Source organism: Perissodus microlepis, chromosome 20 (genome assembly GCF_051167445.1).
Source record: "Perissodus microlepis isolate ML-2025 ecotype Zambia chromosome 20, ASM5116744v1, whole genome shotgun sequence".
NCBI classification, from domain to species: Eukaryota; Metazoa; Chordata; class Actinopteri; order Cichliformes; family Cichlidae; genus Perissodus; species Perissodus microlepis.
The window spans coordinates 4,382,315-4,398,871 of record NC_140480.1 but is presented as its reverse complement, the minus strand read 5'-3'; the positions used below and the strand labels follow the sequence as shown (position 1 = coordinate 4,398,871).

The 16,557-nt window shown below is 43.4% G+C and overlaps 1 protein-coding gene across 3 annotated transcripts in view; it reads right to left on the bottom strand.

Moving 5' to 3' along the window:
- rerea (arginine-glutamic acid dipeptide (RE) repeats a) overlaps positions 1-16,557 on the bottom strand; it is a 124,890-nt gene that overhangs the window by 95,557 nt on the left and 12,776 nt on the right. The window contains exon 2 of one of the 3 annotated variants that reach the window (XM_084917793.1): positions 1,450-1,530. The exons of the other annotated variants lie outside the window; for them this stretch is intronic. The gene's annotated coding sequence lies outside the window, so the exon portion shown is untranslated. The remainder of the gene's footprint in view (positions 1-1,449; positions 1,531-16,557) is intronic. 3 annotated transcript variants of the gene reach the window in all.

Here is a 16,557-nt window from a genome sequence, read left to right as displayed (position 1 = left end):
TTTGGCCTTCCAACCCCTACAGCGTTCAGAATCCACTGTTCCACAGAGGGAGTAGATAAAACGCTTGGCAGCAGACTTGCAACAAGAGATGGCTACATTTACTAATGTGCGGCGGATTTATTTATTTCTTTTTAAAAGCTACAAAATGGAAATTAATGGGAATCGCTAGAAAGGTGGGAAGCTTTCCCATTAGAAAGGATATATATTAGCTTAGCCTCACTAATGCAGTTCCCCTATAGGCATTAAATCTTCGGTACAAACAAAGCAATAAGCAACCCAGACTAAAACCTATACCTCTCTCTCAATCACTGCTCAACCATGAAGGTCATCCTGCATTTTCCTCTTCCAGCTATTATCCCTGTGATTTCAGACTGGTGCTAAATGAGATGTACAATTGCTATGAGATGGGAACAAAAAGTGTCCTTTTTGTGCTAAAATCAGAAGATAACATGTTGCACATCATTTGTGAATACATGACAATGATATGAGATGCTAACCCAGTTGGAGAGACAGTTGATATTCAATGTTGAGCAAACTGGAAGCCTAAAATTTTACGCTTTTTTATAGTGGGGAACAAACGGTGAGGAATAAACAGTGGTGGGCTTGTGCAGCTTTAGTTCAACGAGTCAGCTTGTACCAGAGCGGTGGATGGAGGGGAAATATAGATGGCTTGAGCAAGGGAGTGCAAGCTGTAGCTCTCTCTGTTCCTGCACACATCAGCAGCAGGAGGGCAGGGATGCGCGGAGGCCACAGCAAGCCAATTACCAAACTCATTAAGTAACCTGCTAGCTGGCTTTGAACTGCAGCTCCCTCCATCATATCACGACTGGATTCTCCACCGTTGTTGTGGACATCTCGCACCTCTTCTTCTTCTTTTTTCTTTTTTTTTTTTGTTAAATAGCTCGAGAGTGAATCCAAAAAACTGACACAATAATTGCATTTTCACATGCGTTCACTGGAATTCAAATGAAAGAAATCACAGATGAAACTGCAATTTAAAAAAAAGAAAGAAAGACAGACTGGCAGCTTGAAGGTGTAAGTTTGGCAAAAAAGCAGCTGCAAACAAAGGAGACCTGCTTATACAGCAGGTAGAGGGAGAGGGGAGAAAAAAAGCAAATAATGGATCAAAACACAAACACGAGAATTGATTGGCGTGAGCTAGCAACTGAGGGATGAATCAGCGCTGACAGGCTTGAGCCGTTCTCTCCGGGAGCACTGAACGCAAGAGTCAAAATGGCTGCAAACAGGGAGGAGGAGGAGGAGGTCAGTGCATGAAGATGATGATGGAGAGGTATCAGGCTGAGAGCACAAAGGCCAGGGAGAGAACATGATCAAGGTCCAGTGGGTGGGGTAGGAACAGAACATTTTTTTGGGGGGTGGGGGGTTAGAGCAGAGCAAAAAACACTGCACTCGCCAACGCTAGAGTGTCACAAAGCATTGTTGACTAACCTTGACTGCATTCACCTCCTAGCTCACTGCCACACTTCCTTTCAACAAGTATTGACACAACGACAGTCTGCAAGAGAAAAACTGGAAGGGGGTGGGGGAGGATAGACACACACACACAGAGAACAGGGGAAAAGTATGAATGAGGTGAAAATGGAACAAACGAGGTGATAGCAGATTGACAGTAGAGGTGTATGTGTAGGTGAAGATGGCTGCCATCTTTGCCGTCATGTTGAACATGCGGCGAATGTTGCCAGCGAAAGCCATGAAGCTGTACAACATGGTAATAATGACACTAATTATTTTGTACCGCACATTTTAAAACCAGCATTTACAAAGTGCTTTGCAGTACCATTCACATTTTCTATGTGGAGATTGTAAGCATTTGTTCTAAGCCAGTATTAATTTCCCTCTTCCCCAACAAACCACTCTGGATGCACACAGATCTAAGCACTTATGCCTGCAACACACACACACACACACACACACACACACACACACACACACACACACACACACACACACACACACACACACACTCCCCCACCCCTGAACCTCCCCCATTATCCCATGAGCCCTCTCTACTCTGCCTCGCTCTACAAGAGCTTGGAAATAAAAACATCACAGCTCTGCCTCGCAGCACCTGTTCAATAACATTGACATTTCACATTCAGCATCCGCACACTGAGAGATTCCCTGCATTTACTCTCTTTAACACGTAGAAGCACAAAACACACACACACACACATACACACACGCACGCAAGCCAAATTCGTGCCAACGTATGCTTTTTAATGCCGCAAAGGCGGCTGCGTGTGTGCAGGTGCACGTCCGTCCCGCGTACGTGCCTGCAAGATGAGTGGTAAAAAATTCATTTGACTAGCTGAGGTGCACGTCTTAATTTTATTAATTTTTTTTTTACAACTGACTAATTAAAAGATAGCAATTATTTCTTTGTGCGTTACAGAAACTGTGTTCGGTATGTTTACGTGATATGACTCAGTAGCTTCCCTCTTATATTATTTTTTTCAGCACAAAACACATGCAAATCTCCTCAGGATCATTTAGGAACACTTGTCAATATTGTTTAGAATAATAAGAGACAACAGTAACTGTTTCACATGTTCATTGTCTTCTGTGCTTTACTGGAAGGGAGTGGCTGGGCTTTCGAACCAATCGTGTATCGACAGCAAAGTAAGAACAAAACAAGACGACACCCCCAGATATTTACCCCACGTGCAAAATTATTCTGTTTGTTCTCTTTCTTTCCTCGCCTCTGATGTAATACTCCTCCTAAATTCAGCTTGCATGAAATGAAATGGTCTGTTTGATATTATGCGCTGCACACCTGGTGTTATTTCTTTTAAATTCAAAAAACAAAGTATTTCTATTCAAGGCTGTATAAGCACTGTCGAACGGCAAGCTGGGTATGCTGTTGTCTGACATTTGGAGGGGATGGGGAGGCAAAACACACTCAATAACCACCCGGACCAGCATGTAATATTTATATTTGCTCCCAGATCAAACTTGCCAAAGAAGATTTTGGGGTCAAACATGTTTGTTTTAAACATTTGGTATGATTTTCTTTTATGTAACACGCTGCTACAATGCCAGTCTTCATGTAATAGTTGCCACCTGAGGAAAGCTGAAATGTGCCTGCTGCCATGGCTCAATGGTGTCATCAGGTGCAGCCTAACCTGGAAGGCTGAGCAGGGGCATCTGTTTGACAGCATTAGAGAGCATCAGAGCCCCTGCCATACACAGATTAAATGGCAGTAAATCTGAGGATTAGATTCATGTATGAATAGCCCATATTGATTTTGCAATCTCTTCAGTAACTCTGGGATTTTCACAGTGCAGACAATGTGGGCATCAAGCGTGTGCGCGCACATACACACATGGGCTCATCTATCTGCCTGGTTTTTAAAAGCCTCTAAAATCAGTCTGTGACTAACCCATCCCCATTTTAATCTGCTCATGTCTCCGCCTACAGGATGTATTCGAATAGCACAAGGCATGCAACATCATTCCTTTAAAAAACTGCCCGTCCATCCAGCCTCTCCGACAAAGCAGAGAAAACTAAAACAAGCTCAAGAGGCCTAGAAATGTCCAATCCTATATATTGTTATGTGTGCTCATGTGAGAACAAGATCGCTTCCATGCTCTTTGAGTTGAGGGTTATTATTTGTGAGCACCATGGGTTGATGTGGACGGCCATAGCGCCAGGATTTCTCTTCTTTCAGTGCCTCTTCTCAGTCTTAAAAGCTAAATATGCATGCTCTCTCTCTCTCTGTCGCTCTCTCTCTCACACACACACACACACACACACTTGAATTCATTCAACCCTGACGCGACCTTTTTGACACGAAAATCCCAAAATCCTGTGCTGAAACTCAAATCCCCTCTGACCACTATGGCCCTTCGGAAACAGGCTGACATCAAAAAGAAGCGCTTTGCTTTCATGACTTTAGTCCACCCCTCAGTATGTCAGCGTCTCTGGCAGTCTGCCACATGCTTGTCACACACACAAAATAAAAAAACACTATTTTGAAACATGTGCAGCACATACAACATGAAGAAACCAAAGATAGCCTGAGCTGCAACTTCCCTATTTCCACACACAACGAGGTGGGCGTCAATTGTGCTGTGATATGAAGGGGCTTCCAAAGCAAACACACTATACTCCTTTCCCCTTTACAGCTACACAAAACATGGATAAAGCCTATATTTACAATATATGTACAATAAATTTTTCTTGCTTGGCAACCTGCAGCAACCTGACAACCTCATTCAAAATGGCTGCTCTGGTCATCATGCGTGCCCTTAGCCACCTATGGAGGCGCATGAAACTGATTACCTGGCGATTGGTTTGTATTGGGAGATAGCTCTATTAACCTTTGGGTAACACAGGTGTGTAACCAAGTAGAACGCTGCTCTTACTACATGAGAGAGACTGAGAGAAAGAGAGACATGGAGAAACTCGGTGTGACAGCAGAGCTGCTCCAATTAGGTAAGCACATTGAGCCGTCAGGCCACCACATTCATCAACACACAGAATGCCAGTCAGCAGCACCAGAAGGCTCGCCCGCCTCTTTACCACGCTACTGTTACTGTGGTGCGGTCGGGAGAGTGACAGGGAGGCATTTGCAAAGCAGATTTGGACCATTCTCCCCAGCATTTGGCAGCGCAAATGTTTCTATGCATGGTTTGGGTTGTTTTTACTCGCGTTTCCCTTGTCCTAATAGACTGACCACGGGCTGCTAATGATATCATTATCATACATGCACTGTAATTATCTCGACCCACCGTGTGCCAAGATCAATGGACGGCAAAATTTGGATCAATTGATGAGTCTGCTGCTGTTAAGCTGCCGAAACATATTTCGCACACAGTTGATGTGCTGTTGGATGGGCTGTGAATGAATTGGGTCCCTGCCTGTTTTCAGAGTGCGGCATCCAGACATGGGGTTAGGCAAGTGGATCTGTGCCATATAAGAAGTGAACTAAACTGGCAGCGCTGGTGAGCTTCCTCTGCTCTTCATAATGTGAACCACAGCCATTACTGCTGGACACAAAGCCCCAAACAACAGTTTAACATTTCTAAGAAAGTCAAAACAATGTAATGATTGTATATGTTTTTCTACTGTCTCTTTGTCACCATCATGTTTAAACACCCATGTCAGAGTGGAAGACAACAGCAATAGAAATCTCTTTAAAGTGTTTTAACTACTTGCTTACATCTCTTAACACTGTTTGGAACCCTCATTTATGTTACAACGTGCAACAAATTGTATCTAACAACCTCCCTCCTCACTTACTTTAACGCCAGCAAACTCTAGAAAATATAAATGCATCTTTTTTTCCCTTTTTTTGCAGGGCTTTGGATTGCATTTACTATTTCTTCCTCTCTTTTTTGCAGTTATTAATTCATCAGGTCCACCTCCTGAACAGTGTTCATGCTTAAATCATAAGCCCTCTTGCTGTTTCCTGCTCCTGAATTGGTCTCAATCATGTCAACAATTTGAGAGCAGTCGGATTGTGTGATCGGAGGTACCTGATTGCGCTGATGAGCAGAGAGGTGCTGAAGAAAGGAAAGTGGGCCATCTACACTGAACAACTAATGATAATAATATGACATGAACAACAACCCAAAGGTAACACAAACAGATAGCATCACCCTTACAACACTGCCCACTGTGTGCTCACCCAAAGAAAGACACAATCCAATATGAAATCATCTCTACTTCAACCTTGAGCTAAGGGCCTTGTCAACAGTAACACTTTTCCCATGCAAGTCACATTTTAGAGAACTCTGTATATCCAGGGGAGAGGGTTAATTCTTTTCATGGGTCTGCTCATCATCATCCTTTAGGCAGCATGGTGCAACTTATTCCAGTATACAAAGGCTAATGCAGTTAAATCACACCTAGTGGACTTGAATGCTTGACACTAAGCTTCCCAGCGTACTAGCTAGCTCGAGTGGGCGAGAAATGAACCTTGTTATGTGTCCTGACACTGGGCCCTGCTCCCCAGCAAATAAAAACATGCCTCTCACTTACTGGCTGCCTGCGCTCACAGCCCCATACATCAGCATTATAAAGGAGCTCGGCAGCCTCAAGGTCAGCTCAATTTCCTCCTGCCGTTATGAAGTATCAGAATCACAGCAAGAGGGGGCACCCACACACATGTAAAGAAATGATTTAGGGAGCGAGGGAGGGGAGGGAGAGAGAGAAAGAAAGAAAGAAAGAAAGAAAGAAAGAAAGAAAGAAGGGGGGGATTTGGAGTGTGAAGGAGAGGCGGTGTGTGATACAATAGGGAACTGTGACAAATCACCAGGAGAGAACCAGCCTCTTCTACAGTAAGGATGTGTGAGTGCGGACAATTGTGAGAAAATGTAGAGAATATTAAGCCTACTTGCTCACTCCACACACCAACAATGTAGCAGCCTGCAGTATATGTAATGGGATTGAGCGGTTTCTGTTTAACAAGCTGATTCCCCTCGTGTAAGCGCTCAAGTGTAGTCTGTGAAACTACAAAGCAATTAGGCCTACAGAATTATTGTTTCAGAAAATGTGAATACGATGTTTACCTTTGACTGTAATTAAATTCTAAGCAGTTACACGGGGAAAACAGCAACCTAATGCAAACCTAATGCCTTTTTTTCCTTTTGAGATCTAGACCCATTCATCACATGCCCAAGCAATTTGATAAATTACACAGAAGCATGAAAGCTGATCATGTGCGTAGCAGAGTGCAATGTGTGTATGTGTGTGTGTTTGTGTGTGTAAGCCTCTGCCTGAGTCGTCATACTTGGCTGCCTCACTGGCTGAGGTTTGACATCTTCAGCTAAGAGCCTGGGGAAATAACAGCAAATTCACTTAATGGCACCACCTCATCTATTCCTCATACAGAGAGAGGAGGGAGACAAGAAGGAGAGTTCCTTGAGGTGTTACAAAATGGCTGTGTGCTCTCGGCTGTGCTCGCCGCCTCTACCATCCGAGGAGGTGCAGGTGTGTGGGTAAACACATAGTGCATTGAGACCCATCACAGGCCGTGGTTGGCCACCAGCTGTAATTTGCAGTCCACTCTGACCCCTTTGCGAAAAAGCCAGCCAGCGCTGCCGCTGCAGAGCTTTTTGTGGTGACAGCCCAATCCAGTTTGATTTGTGTATGTGTGTATGTGTGTGTGTGTGTGTGGGGGGGGGGGGTCTCATATGGCTGCGCAAAGATTTGTACCTGCAATGACAAACATATGAAGACCTAAACCCAGCGACAAATGTGAATAGCTGCAGTTATGTGCGTGCTTGTTGGTGTAGGTGTAAGCAAGCATGAGTGTGTATGTTTATGTGTGTCTGCAGGGAGCGTTACAGAGCCAGAGGTATAATGGCCCCACTCCATCTTTGTGTGAGGTATTGCAGAACAATGCAAAGCAGAGCACAGCAGCTGGGAGGGAGCCTGGGCTTGGGATGGCATGCAGTTGGATAACGTCTCAGGGTAACAGCAGGTATGCTATCAGTGCAGCCTGAATCCCCTCAGGGCTATTTACAGAGACTCTGACCCCAGCGAGGCTGGGCTGATGACGTCTCCGTGCCTGCAGCAAAGGAAAAGCAAGACCCGAATTCATGCCACTGCTTCCTATCAGCTGCACAACATCTCATTCCAGCAGCCCTTAACAGCTCTGCAATTGTTCAAATGATTTACTAAAGAAAAAAAAACAACTCAATGGCTCCACGAGTATATTTACAAGGACTGTAGCTGTACAATAATTTACCCAATAGGGACAATACTCTGAACAATAAACTGCTATGTAGACATTCTTTTCCAATTAACCTAACCTGAATACGGTCAAAGTCAGAGGAAGTGTAATCACATTAAGGCATGTACTGCCTTATTCAGAAGCATTTTGGATATATGTTCACCTTAATAGAGCGATGAATCATGACTGAAGCTGACAGTGTATTGCAGCAATCAAAACTGCCTGACAAAAAGAGGCTCTAGCATCTGACTCAGCTTTCATGTAGCTGCCAGATTAATAGTACAAATTGCGGTGTATTTGCAGAATGTGTGGCAAGGCAGTAGCAACATCACAGAAAAATATGGTATGAGGCTGAACACTGGGAAGAAACTGACGCTGCAACATAACATGGAGGAGGAGTCCAAAGATATTTACTGGGCTTTGGTGCGCAGCATATAAATGGGAAGTAATAAATTAATAAAATACTTCTGGAGAATAGGCTCAATTGTGGTGCTATATGAGTGTAGCCAATTACACAATCACACATGAGTTACAAATAATTGTTTTCATTATCAATTAAGATGAAGATTATTTTCATCAATAAATTGATTTGTTGTGAAAAAAATGCAAAAAGAGCCTACTGTGACCATTTCCCAGAACCCAATGGAGAAAATTGTTCACATATTTGAACCTCTGCCCAGCAAATGGTTTGCAACAACTTCTCAATGTTACTTCTGTAAATCGACGCAGCCTGGCCAGCAACAGTCCTATTTTGGTATGTGATCTACTAGAAGAAAGAACATACACCAAGAAGACCTGTGCGATCAATACAGTTACTTTAATTTTGATCTGCTGACAAACTAAAGTAGGGCTGTGCAATATGACCAAAATCTCATATCCCGATATAAGAATTCTATCGTCCCGATAACGATATAAATCACAAAAATGTAACATTTTCTGTAAATTCTGTGAATCTCGGGCAGCTCGACTTGCGGGAAGTGTTTCCAGCTGCGCGTCATGTAGCTGGAGTCGAGTGTTTTAACCGATGCATGAAACGATACATTTTTAGACATGAGTTGTAAAGGCCGCCGTTTTCTTTGTGAGTATTTATTACACGGCGTGCTGCGGGGAAAAGCCTTTTCTAACGTTTGAGTCTAAGGTTTATTTTTTAGCACCTGGCGGCTCTTTTTTACTTCTCATCCGTAAATAATCTGCTCTTTCACGTGATTCAGTTTATTTTGAAAAGTCTCAACAGGATCTTGAGCTTTATTGTGAAAGGTTTATGTGGAACATAAACAAGCGGACACGTGATGGTGTTACCGTCATTGTTGCTAACCACAACGCATAAAAACAGGCGCTTGTCCGTCCGTAGTGTGGTTATATTAAATATAAGAGAAAGAGAGAACTTTAAGAAATTAATATAGCCACTACAGTGACCATCAAAACTATGAAGAAATATTGCCGTAAACAGTTTATTTTGCGATACCACGAAACAAACTATAGCGTAAAATGAAACGATAGACGTTTTTATATCGTCATTCGATAGATATCGTTATATCGAACAGCCCTAAACTAAAGTGACTTCCACATCTCCTTTATTATGATGTTGGATGGTAACGTAGAAATAAATGGCAGCAGTGAAAGCTCACTCCACGTTAAAATAATTCGCTAGAATTATTGAATTGAATTAAGATTTTTATTTTATCGCTCTGTGCACTAAATCTGAAGATTAATGATTTTCTGGAGCTTTAATCTCTTATCTTATTTACAACATAAAACATAAAAACATAACCGTGTTGCATTTTACGGTTATGTTTTTATGTTCTATAGATTTTTATCAACATTTTATCATCATCATCTGATATCATCTCTCATCAGAGTAGGTGACACTCATAGGGATCATTTTGTCTCACGTGATGTATGAAAACCTCACTTTTTGTGACCACACAGGCAGTTTGAATTAGAAAGTGTGGCTTAACAGAGAAAATTGAGAAACTCTTTGTCTCCAACTGGGGTTTTAGGTTTCATCCAGCCAGATAATGTAAAAAAAGCCTAGCTGTGTTGGACTTCCCTCTGACTCCTAAGCAGGTAAGGATAAACAAGCTCAGGCCAGCTGATTGGAGCTGAACTTTCAAAATAAAATACTTGCATATAATTAGGAATGTGCATGACTGGTTGATTAGATGTCTAAACATTGCTGCCCTAGCTAGTCAATTACAGAAATACTATTCAGTTAAATGTATTATTCCTATTTTATTAATGTACAACAGCAGTTACATTTTCAAAGACGGTATGTCGCCACCAATTCCATGACTGCATGATAGACAATCACGAGCTAGCTGGCCTAACGGAGAACAAGGAGAATTTATAGCTAGTTTCTAGCCAATACTGACTATTTGTGTGCCCTGCTCATCTATGGTACCCTGCCAGATCCCAGAATGTAAAGCATACTTGACTATAGGAAGGCATTTGGCACTTTGACAGCGCTCGTTTTGCAGTTGTGTCAGATTACATTCACACCATAAACCAACCGCTGTGGAGTTAGTTTAAAACCAGACCAAGATCATGTCCTCCAAATGGTCTGATAGTGGTTTTGGTTACGGACACCATGTTCACAACTGCACAAGCAAACTGCACTGAAGGGGAGAACAGATTCAGTCCAATTTAAAAGGACTAAACACAGCAGCATTTCTGCAAAGACCACATGTAAGATCACATGGCTTCAACTACATCTGTAGTGAGAACTGTGATTGAGATCATGAATTGTGATTCTACTCAAAATGACTGCAATTCTTGAAGCCACATTGCTCACTCCAGGCCTAATCACAACCACCAAGCTGAACCATAGCAGGGAATAGAAGATTATGATCCACCAGCCAGTGTTGGGTCATGATGTCAGGACAACTACACAAGAGGGAGCACATTTTTCATCCTCTGAATAAGTAATGCTACTAAACGTCACATTGTAAAAATGTACTGTTGATATAACACCGCGGCCATATTGTGCTCTTTACATAAATTCTAGCAACAACGTCGTTTAACAGACCAGCTGATAACTGCACGGATAATACATATTGTGTGTGCAGCGGTGCTGGAGCAGGAAAATGGATGCCTCCTGTGAGCTTTCCTCTTATATAAAGCTCTCGCCTCTCTCATTTTAGTGAATGGCTTCCCACTACTTGGCTCCCCACGGTTAGCTTATCAGCCCCCTCTCCATCTCTTTTCTCTGCACCTGCATCTGACACTGCGAGTGTTCTGTCACCCACCTCTCCACATCCCCCTGGAGAAAATGTTCAGCCCCGCCCAGCTAGCTCCCAGCAGCCCCTGGGGCCTGGGACAATTAAAAACGAGGCAGGAGCTCAGTCGAGCTGTCATGCCGAGTCTCAGATGGCATCCTGCCTATAAGGCTCCAGACGTAGGGGGAGTTTGGTATGTGAGCCCAAAGAAAATAATATTAGTGTCTGTTGTACTTGAGATCAACATTCACTCTAGTGCAAGGTGATGGCAGCATATCAACACTCTGAAAGCAATGCAGTCTGGCTGGAGCGATATATTTGGCCTTACAGTATTCAGACACTGCCTGACTGCACACTCACACAGGCACACACACACACACAAATCCACTGCTATATTCCAGTGTCAGCCAATTACAGGCCTGCCCTGACTGCCCTTGACTACACTCCCTAACCTCCCTCCACAATCCATGTCAAACCCCTGTGCACTGATTTTTTTTTTTTTTTTTTTGCCCCTCTTGCTCCCTTCTTTGCTTCTTCTTTTTACTCAGAGTCTCTGTCTTCAGGGTCTGAAATATTTAGCAGCCCCATCTAAATACACCTTCAGGCACAGAGTCAGAGCTGTCTCCCTCACCAGGTAAAAAGTAATGAGAGCGAACGAGAGGGAGACAGTGGAGGAAGAGTCGGTGTAATATCTCATCAGTATTATTAAATCATTTCTTCCCTCGGCAGCCCCTGGGTGGTCTGGGGTTGCGTTATTTCTCAGTCAGGGTTCAGTGGCCTCATGCTCCTAGGGTTGAGTCTGGCCGCTCTCCCAGCTTAGTGCTGTACTAAGCAGGTGTCAGGGGAGTTTCCCCTCAATTAAGCAGAGGTAAAGTAATGCCTCTCACCGTGGCGGTGCCGTGAATACATTAGTCTTGCTGTCACCACAGGCTACAGCATCGAGATGCATGAAGAAGACAGACAGCTGCTGAAGCAGGTGAAGCAAACGAGCACATGGATACTAATGTATTAAAGCAGGGTTAGGTTAAAACAGGACATGATCTAAAACCCTTATCTTACACAGATGAATACATCAGTATTGGGGGGGTTTTCTTCTTTTTTTTATGTATGCCCAAGTAGTATGCAGGGTAATACAGTACTGTTTTAGAGGGAGCTGAGATAATGAGTTTGTATTAGCTGTCTGAGCAGATGACACTGGAGGACACCGAATCCTTGTTGTGTTAATTAAAGCTCAATGAAATGATGCCGATGAAAAATTAGCATGACCCACCGCCTCAGTTAGGGATACAGCCAGGAAAATGGATCTCTCTGTTGAGTTGTTTTCAAGGAGAGGTGCACAGAGAGAATACTTTCAGAAACAAAAGCTGAAGTCGAAAATAAATCATTTTACACAATTAACTGATTAGGTTTAAGTGGCGGCATCGGAGGAATCAACGACACCCGCGGTGAGAACAAAGAACCTCTCATTATACAAATGCATAAGATAGCTGAATCGCTGTTATATTTACCGTTGTGTTGTGTGCTTGCTAATTTTGAAAAAACAAAACTCAAAGCAACAAGCGAGCGATCATATCAATCCAGAACTGCCTCCTTGACATTTTTAGCCAGCACACTGCAATCACCCTGCTATTTTACTCCATCTGAAAAGCCATCTGAAAGGTGGTTTATAAAAAAAAAAAAAGATGCCAACAGAACCAATAATGCCTTCCTTTGTCAGTCTTTATGTGTGAGCATTACAGTGTACTGGACAGATGTATTGAAAAGGGCTGATTGATGGCTTCACTGCAGACTGTCTGTCCACCTCTCTCCCTGATGAGACATGTCAATGTAAAGACACATGAACGCAGCAGCCTGTCCTCCATTTTCTCCTCCTCTCCTCCTCCTCCCTTGTCAGAGGCAGGGAGAATGACGCAGTAAATACAGATGCTGTGTGCACCGTAATTCTGGCGCCCGCTACCTTTTATCTGCCGTGACAGCTTCTGCTGCTGTCGAAATCAAACACCCGGGCGCGAGGAAAAAACTAGTATTCCTTTTAATAAACTGCCAGGCAGAGCAGAGTGAGAGCAGAAAAGGAAGGCACTCAGCTCCACTCTGTACTGCACTGGCCAGGCTTGGCTAAGCAGCAGCTGAGGGAAGCGTGATATAAAAATGGGGAGAGCGCTCCTTCAGGCATTAGTCGGTATTATGCTGCTCACGCAGGCTAAGGCATCCAGCATCATTGCACTCACGGAGAGCCGTGTGAGCCAATCGGTCAGTGGGGAGTGTTTGGTGCTCAGCGGGGATACGCACGCTGAGACAAGGACCGGCGTGAGAGACGGTGGGCAACCCACTCAGCACCTGCTCCCCAACTCTACCTCAGCCCCCTTAAGGTGCCAGGGTCAATTAGTTACATCCCTCTATTCATGCTCTCAGCCTGGATCAACAGAAACAACTGAAGAGCAGCCTGACAACAAGAAGAGCTCTGAACTGCCCATCAGCAAAATAATAAATTCAAGTCCTTAAACAAATCAATCAATCAATGTATTAAAGCATAATAAAAAAAACTATAATTCATCAACTAACATTACACCTTCTCAAAATGTGAGTATTTTTTATTAACAAAAATTATGTTTCAGTTTTTTAGTTAATCAGACAAACTAAAATATAAACAAATCACACTGAAAAACTATTAATTCTTTGATTGGAAGCCATAATTGATGAATGCCTCAACAGTGAAAACAAGCAATTTCCGCAAATCTCCAACTGGCTCTTTCTCTCTTTGTGTGTGTGTGTGTGTGTGTGTGTGTGTGTGTGTGTGTGTGTGTGTGTATGTTTCTGAGAAAGAAGAGGGATGGCGGCTTCGGAAATAGACAGCTTTTTGTTCTGACCCCACAGCTGTCACTAGCATAAGAGGGCCAGTCACAGGCAGCACACATGAGCATTTTAGATATACAGTCCCACCCCCTTGACACTGCAGCAGAGGAGGAACAAGAGGGTTGTGCTTTAGGTGGCAGGACCCCTGGGGATGCTGTCGTATTTCACAACAGGGCAAAAATTCACGAAATACCTGGTCAATGTTTCGAATCCTGCACCATGACTGTGACCCTAACGCCCGTAATGTTCTTCCTTATAATCCAAATATGAGCCATGTGTGTCCACATCAATCAGCCATTTTCATTTGAGCTTGTGCTCTTCTTTATCACCATTACTACTGCAGTAATTGAGGCGGTGCTATGGAGAGGCTGTGCAGTTTACCTCCATCTGGGAGGTCAAGAGGAATGCAATTGGTTGACAATGATTATGCTCTGCCTGATTAGGCTACGGGCTACCGCTGAATATTTAGCACTGATTAGACTAAGCCCTGTAGAGAGCCATGTGGCTCACTAACAAAAGGGACAAGGCACAGGGCAGGGAGAAAAGGCTACTAATCAGCACGAGCTCGCTGAACCGGGCTATCTCGCACTTAATGGCTCGATCAATCTGCTTTTCGCATTTGTATGTCGTCCTTAACGACTCCATATTTGTGATGACTTTATTTAGCGCTTTTTTTTGGGTGAAAACAAACAACAGCTGTGAATAAACATTTAGTTAGTTTTAACAAAGAGCCTATTAAAATCTGCATCTATGAAAATAAATAATTCCCGGGAAACTATCCATTTAGGTGCTGAAATGGAAAGGGAAATTTTACTGATAACTATGGAGGGTAAGTTGCATGTAATCCACACAGCTAAAGGGGACACAGCACCAAAAAAACCCCAAAACAAAACAAAACAAACAAACATCCCATTCATTAATGAATGGATTCTCGATTCTTTTCTCTTCACTGATTGGAACGACGTCAAATAAGTGACATCAGCCTATTGACTGTGGCCTGTGTTTATATACTGTGTGTCCTTGGAGATCCAGTTTTGCACATTTGTAACATGTAGAGATAGATCGAAATACTTTCGAACTGTTATTTATTCATAATTGAGATTTCATTTTTTTCCCGCAAACAAAAGGAGGAACCCAAAATAAAAAAAAATAAAAAAAAACAAAAACAAACGTCTCCCACTGCTATTGGCCAAATTTTTATTTTAAACATCGCCATCAGTCTAGAATTACACAATTGTTGCCTCCTAAAGCGATTGTGATATTTACGCTGAAGTGCCCTCCTGATTGAAACGGTCGGGGGAGGGAGGTGGCGGCTGAGGAATGAGGAAACAGTGGAAAGATGTTAAGAATGCAAAAAAGACAAGCATGGTGAAAATGAGATGAGAGGAGGAAAAAATGACCGGGAGAAATGACAGCAGGGCAGAGGGAGTAAGGAAGGAAAACAGATGGAAGGGAGGCAGGGACACGTGCACTTATTTGCAGAGACTTTTAACTGTCTTGATCCTCAATAAAGAGGCGAAACTGATTAGGTTTATATCAAACGGCTGCTTGTAACACTGTGCCTGTCGCTGAGAGCGCAAATCACAGTCAAGTCAGGTTTTCCTCTTTTCCATTTGAAAGAGCCGGCTCTCTCCTCACTTGTCTTTCACTCTCTCCTTTATTCAACACCACACAGCCTCCTAAAGCGCCAGCTTGTCAGAGTGACAGATGCAGACACGACCACTGACCTAAATCACTCTTTTCCAGCACATTAACCTCCGTGTCCTTCCACCTTTTACGCAAAACACCAAACACTAACATAGGAAAACACTCCAAAATCACCGACACGCTGCACAATGAGAGGCAACCCGCAAACCCCACCCAGCTCTATCTTCATCATCCTCTCTGATTCAAGACTACATCTCAAGTGTCTAAACAGAGAAAAAAATATGTATCATGCCCTCAGGCTAAATAAATCACTGCCTATTGTTCCTAGAAGGACTTTTTCTACCCAGCATTGTGACAAAAAAATGTGTAAGTGGGGGACACGCAAACATTTCTCTTCACCTTGGAGTCAACGTGGAAGGGATCGATAACACTTTAATTACTGTAGCTCCATGTTTATGAAATGCAATAATCATTCATTAATGATGCAGACAGCGGCAAGCAGGCGGCCGGGGCCGGGCGTCAGGGCTGCGTGCAAAGGTAGGTGAAGGGAGGGGATGGGAGGATTGGCGTAAATGATTCATGGTTTGATATCTCTCCTGTATAATGGGTTCCTCCGGGGAGCTGCTGGGGCTCCGCTGCAGCGACTGACTGCCTGGCTGGATGGCTGCCTGGTTCGCTCCGACTCTGCCCAGGCTGCTTCTGCCACTGCTGCCCAAGATTAAAAAGGCCTGCCTTCCATGAAAAGTGGCTCAGTGAAAACAGAGAGCGGGGATATGCACGTACACACATAAAAGGCTTGATTCAATATCGTCTGACAAAGTATCTGAGGGGGAGTGAAGGAGGGGAGACAAGCGAAATACCAAACTCCTTCTAGGGAAAAAGCATTAGCTGCAGAGATAGCGAGGATACTTGTGACATCTAATGGGAATATGCCAGCGTTTCTTAAAGGATGGGATTTTTCAAGACTCTGTGACTTAAAATAAAACTGATGTACCCACGTGTATGTGAGAAGCTGTGACTCTCTCCGCTGCTCTCCATCTGGGCACCAAAGGTTTTTCCCCAGAACACAACAACGCTCTAAGAAATAGGTGACAGAATGCACTGCCAAGTTTGTCCGAGGTAAAATGCCAATATTTCAGAAA